The 6,000-nt window shown below is 44.8% G+C and overlaps 1 protein-coding gene across 1 annotated transcript in view; it reads left to right on the top strand.

The window, feature by feature from the left end:
• The first annotated feature begins 238 nt into the window (after window positions 1-238).
• INSC (INSC spindle orientation adaptor protein) overlaps window positions 239-6,000 on the top strand; it is a 168,199-nt gene continuing 162,437 nt past the window's right edge. Inside the window, exon 1 of the mRNA XM_043973282.1 lies at window positions 239-370. The gene's annotated coding sequence lies outside the window, so the exon portion shown is untranslated. The remainder of the gene's footprint in view (window positions 371-6,000) is intronic.

Here is a 6,000-nt window from a genome sequence, read left to right as displayed (position 1 = left end):
GGGGGATTGTTGAGCAGGGTCTCTAATTATGGCTGACCACTCTCCAATTGAGCTCCTTACCACAGAGCCAGAGAAAGAAGTTTCCATTGCCACGGGATACCAAAATAGACTCATTCCATGGCCTCTTGGAGGGGAGCCGGCCCGAAACTATGCAGCCAGACAGATGAGGGGATGGTGCTTGTGATGAAAGCACATCTCGGAGTTTGTAGGCACATCTAGTCCAAAAGTGGAAGGCTAGGAATGAGAGTGGAAGGGTGGGAGGGGGCGTCCGGAGCCAGCCCCTGGGGCAGAAGCTGAGACCTCTGACTCTCGTGCTGATGCCTCTGAAGCCCCCATTAGGGTCCCTCTCTGACTGCTCCCATCTCTGAGGGTAAGTTAAAGCCTCTCTCTGACTTGAAGCAACCAGACTCCAGAGGGAGATGAAGCTTCCCTGTCCGATTCTAGCAGGCATTTTTTTTGAGCATGCATGCACGTGTCACATTGAGCGAGTCTGAGTGTGTGTCTTAGTATATGCATCTACGTGCATGTGTGAGTTTGAAATTTGTATTTCAGTGCAAACCCACTGATCCCAAAGCACACACATGTGCAATACACACACCAAACCCATTCAGAGGGCACGTATGCACCCATGGTCTGTAGTGCATGTGATCTCTATCTTCTCTTATTCTAAGTGATTGAGCCATCTGAATATTAACTTATGGGGAAGACCAGAAGAGCTAATGGGCAGGATGGGGAGAGGTAGAAAGAGTCCCCTGCTGAATCCTTGTCTTGGGTGAGAAGATCAGGGGAGGGGGACTGTCTGGGTAATCCACAATGAGGGCAAAAGTTGGTGGTGGAGAGATGAAAATGTGAGCTTGGGGGATGTGATTTCCTACTGGGCAAGGAGCTATTAAACACCCAAGGGGGTGGGGATGGGGGCATGGTGAGCTGTAACTGGCAGAGCTAGGGGCTCCAAAATGTGGACTAAGTGGTTGGTGGATGGTCCTGTATGGTGATGACTGATGCTGGGAACCAGAACACAGCATTGGGGTGGGGAGAAGTGACCCAGGGAGTGGAGGCTGGTGGAGAGGCTGCTTCTGAAAGCAAGCTGAGATAGGGAGGGTCATGGGAAACAGCTGTGTGGAAGGGCTGCTGAGGCAGAGCAAGCAATCTACTTGGGGCTGCAGGGAGGGCAGTTTTGACTGGGAAAAAGGATTCCAGTGGGAGCCCAGCCAGGAAGGTCCTGGCGTTCCCAAAGAGCAGGACGAAGAGGAAGTGCTTTATTTAACTGAAACTAGAGAAGTCGGGTTTTTGTGTTAAGTTGTTCCAGGCAGCCTTCTGAGACATAGCTAGATAGCTGGAATTTAGCAGGCAGTTTGTAGTTTCTGGAGGAGCCGTGGTCTAATGGCTAGGGTGCTGGACCTGGCATCAGCAAGGCTTGAGCTCAGGCTCTGCCTCTAATGTATACACTGGCTGTATGAGCTTGGGCAAGGGGCCTTAACATTTCAAGGGCCCCAGGCTCTACATTACAGGTGCCTCACTGGGAGTTACCTACACTGATCAGGCACTCGGGAAAAGCTTTGTTGGCCAGTGTTAGTCCTAGAAGTAGCCAAGGGTTTGCATGGAGATGGTATATTAGGGTCAAGATCCCAAAGGACATCATTCTCCCCTGATGCTCCCATTGATCAAGTTTATCTTCATTGGGGTAAGTGGGGATTAGCTACGGATCATGTCCCAGCATCCTTTGCATGTAGAAAGGGTTGTTGGGGAGAACCAAGAGTCTCATTAATATGCCATTTCCAGGCTTGTTGGACACAGTGTGACAGGAAAGGAACAAGCATTTACATATCACCTACTATGTGCCAAGTGCTTTAGAAATATTATCTTATTTGATTCTCGCAATAACCCTGTGACATAGGTGCTGTTATTATCCCCATTCACAGTTGGGGAAGCTGAGGCAGAAAGAGGTTAAGTGACTTGCCTAGGGTTACACATAGCTAGCAAGGGTTTGATACTGGATTTGAATTCAAGTCTTCCTGATTCCAGGCCCAGTGCTCTATCTTTTGCGCCACACAGCTGCCTCTTCACAGTGATCTTAATTCCTTGGTCTTGCCAAACTTAGGAGACAAAGGGTTTGGGTGGGATTGGGAGGAGGGTTGGGTTGTTAGAGGGGACAAGTCAATTCGACCTGACATTTCTGTTTTAGCTCATCCCTAGGATGAGGGGTGAATGGGAATTGATTGTGGCATTGTGGGTGTGTGGATCACTGCCCCTCCAATGAGAGGGATTCAATGCTCTTTGTTATCTATTAAGGCAGAGGCTTCCTCAATCTCCCTTGTTCTCTGGGTACTGATCAGACACTTGAGGAAAATGGCCCTGGCCAGAGCATTAGCTTTCCCCAGAACATTCAGATTATTTGCCTCACGTCTGATTAGCACTCTTGGTTTAACCTCGGCCCCAGCAGTGACTGAGGCCTAGGAACCATCAAAGGCTCCAGGAGTTGTTAAGGAGCTATCATCAGGCAGGGCAGCTAGGTGGCTCAGTGGATAAAGCACTGGCCTTGGATTCAGGAGGACCTGAGTTCAAATCCAGCCTCAGACACTTGACACTTACTAGCTGTGTGACCCTGGGCAAGTCACTTAACCCTCATTGCCCCACGAAGAAGAAGAAGAAGAAGAAGAAGCTATCAGCAGATGTGTCCCAAATCATAGATTCAGAGGTGGAAGGGACCTTGGATGCCATCTAGTTAGGGATTCTTAACATTTTTTGAGTGTTACAGACCCCTTTGGCAGCCTACTAAAGTCTGTTAATGCCATCTACATTCATAATTGAAGGAAATTCTAAATTTCAGTTACAAGTTAGTGAAAATTAATATCTTTTTTTTCTTGCTCAAGTTCATGAATCTCTTGAAATTTATGCACAGATGCCAGGTGGGGGGGGAGGTTTAGCATGCTATGGACCCCCTGGTTAAGAACCTTGATTTTAATCCAACTTCCTCATTTTACAAATGAAGAAACTGAGATCCTGGGAAAGATGTGACTTGTTCCAGGTCACACAGGTAGTAAGTGTCAGAGCTAGGATTAAAACTCAGGTCTTCTGACCTCAAACCCAGAGGTGTCCTGCTGCATCTTACCCTTTTTCCTGTGTCTTTGAGCTGGCTGCTACCCAGGTCAGAACTAGGACTAGAGTTCTAGTTGGAGCAGAACATGAGACATGAGGCAAAGATGGGGGTGTCAGGAAAAGCAAATAGATCTAGACACTTATACACCCAAGAACAACTTTATTTTTAGAAGATCTGGAGTCCCAGGAGCAACCAAGGCCCCATGTCTGGGTGGAATCTGGGGCTGTTGATGGTCCTTCTTCCTCAATGGATAGGTTCCCTGAATTCACTGGAGAGTAGGTATTCATCTTGAGGACACTGAGGAGTCATGCTCCTTCTTGCCCTAGTGAGAGTAGAGAGCCTAATATATTCTAGTAGCTTGGCATTGTCCTTGAGTCTCATGAACCACGTGCCAAGGCTTCTGGAGATAGCCATCTCCTCTGCCTAGTCCTTTCAACATTCTCTGGGATATGTATTCTGCTATCCAATTTATACATCTCCGCCTTCTTTCAAATTGCAAATTTTCAAATTGGCCAAGTAATCCATCTTGGTCTTTCTTGAAGTCGTTGATTTTAAAAAATCATCCTATTTCCTGAAGGTATGATTATATCACCATATATCAGGGTTGGCAGGGATCTGAGGGCTCATCTTGTCCCAAATCCATGACTGGCCTCTGACTTAGGTCCTCCATTGTTGTGGTCTTTCTAAAAATTAAATTTTATTTTTTAAATTGCCAAGCAATTTTCTCTCCCACATAAAGAAAATCAAACCCTAGTAACCAAAATGCATAGTCACGGAAAATATGATTCCATATTAACCATATGATGGGTGTCTCATTCTGCATTTTTGTCCATCATGTCTTTGTCAGGAAATATTAAGATTCTTCTTCATCTGTCCTCTGGAATAATGGTTGATCTGTGTGTTGGTTTGAGTTCTTGAATTTTTCAGAACTGTTCATGTTTTACAACGTTAGAGTATACATTGTTTTTCTAGTCCTGCTACATGAAAGTGGTCTTGAAACCAACTGAATGGGAAAAACAGTGGGGGTGAGTCATGATTTTTCTAGCTCATGAGAGTCTCCAGCAGCTCCCTGGTACCATGCTTGTCTTTGGGTAAATGCAGATCAGCATAGGTTCTTGTCCCACCAAATTGTCATCTGTTCAGATAGCCCCAGGAGCACCCTTCTTTTATTATTACCAGGAATCATGGATTTTGCTTTCAGTGTCTAGGCCTTTCTAGAAGGAGATCTCTGAGAGGGCCAGTAGTTGGGAGGTAGCAGGGTGACCCCAGATCTTGTCCACATCTCTTCCCAGGTTGTCCCCCAAAAGAAGGATGAATGGTGCCTGGTAAAGCCATGGGAGGTTTAGTCACTTCAATTAGGGTAGCTCAAGACAGAGTATCACTTGTACTATGAACCTGACTTGGGCCTCAGAAGTGACTGAGGTCAAAGGATGAAATAGATGCCCCAGGAGTTGCTGAGATGATGAGACAATTGGGGATGTCAGGGGAGTGACTGAGGACTTGGTAAGGGATAAAACTCTAGGAGGACCTGGAGGAAAGTAAACATATAAGGTGTTAGGAGCAACAAAGAACCCTAAGGTCCTACCCTGGGGTAGTTGACAGTCCTGTTCCCTCAGGGTACAGATCTCTTGAACTCAATGGAAAGTGAGTTGGCTACCATGAGTGGATTGGAAGATATCACCTTCTCACTTCCAAATTGGAAAGGGATATCAAATTTATTTATTTATTTAAATTTCCCAAAAAGTATTTTATTATTTTCCAGTTACATGTAGAGATAGTTTGCAACATTTGTTTTTATAAGATTTCTAGTTTCAATTTTTTCTTCCTCCCTCCCTCCTCCCCAAGACAGATTGCAATCTGATATAGGTTATATATGTGCAATCACATTGAACATATTTCTGCATTAGACATGCTGTGCAAGAAGAATCAGAGGAAAAGGGAAAAACCTCAAAAAAGAAAAACAAAAAAATAGAGATAGTATGGTTCAATCTGCATCTAGATTCCATTATTCTGTTTTTTCTGGATTTGGAGAACATTTTCCATCATGAGTCCTTTAGAACTATCTTGGACCATTGCATTGCTGAGAAGAGTCAAGTCCATCACAGTTGATCAGCACACAATGTTGTTGATACTGTGTACAATGTTCTCCTGGTTCTGCTCACTTCACTCAGCATCAGTTCATGTAAGTCCTTCCAGGTTTCTCTGAAATCCGCCTGCTCATCGTTTCTTACAGCACAATAGTATTCTATGACATTCATATACCACAACTTGTTTAGCCATTCCCCAATTAATGGGCATCCCTTCGGTTTCCAATTCCTTGCCACCACAAAAAGAGCAACTATAAATATTTTTGGATACCAAATTTATTCTGGTAGCTATGGGTTGTCTTCAAGTTAAATGGGACCTGAGTGAAGGTTGCTGGATTAGCCACCTCTACCCCATGTCCTTTCCTTGGGTGGCTGATATGTTGGACCTCAGAGCATGATTTAGCATGGATTCCCATTCAATTCCAGATGGCTCATAAGATCATAGATCTATTTCAGGAAGAAACTATCTAGTAGAACCTCTAATTTTACAGATTAGTGAACCCAGACCCAGAGATGTGAGGTTATTTGTCCAAGGTCATATGATTAATTAAGTAGCAGAGTCAGCATCCACACATGACTTCAAATTCAATGCTCTTTAAACTGTACCAAGATGCTGGAGTTCCGGTCCTTCCAAATGACTTAGGATTTTGATTTTGCCCCCCACCCTATTCATTTCAACTTAATTTCATTCCCCAAATGGCCAAGTTGTCCATCTTGCACTTCCTTGTGGCCACTGATAAAAATTATCTTATTCTCTTGGGGATGTGACCACATTACAGATTCCCAGTGTGGGATATAAAAATTGTCATGCTC

The sequence above is a fragment of the Dromiciops gliroides genome, chromosome 6, assembly GCF_019393635.1.
Source record: "Dromiciops gliroides isolate mDroGli1 chromosome 6, mDroGli1.pri, whole genome shotgun sequence".
In the NCBI taxonomy this organism is placed as follows: Eukaryota; Metazoa; Chordata; class Mammalia; order Microbiotheria; family Microbiotheriidae; genus Dromiciops; species Dromiciops gliroides.
The sequence above is the reverse complement of the archived record's forward strand: the minus strand, read 5'-3'. Positions and strand labels throughout refer to the sequence as shown.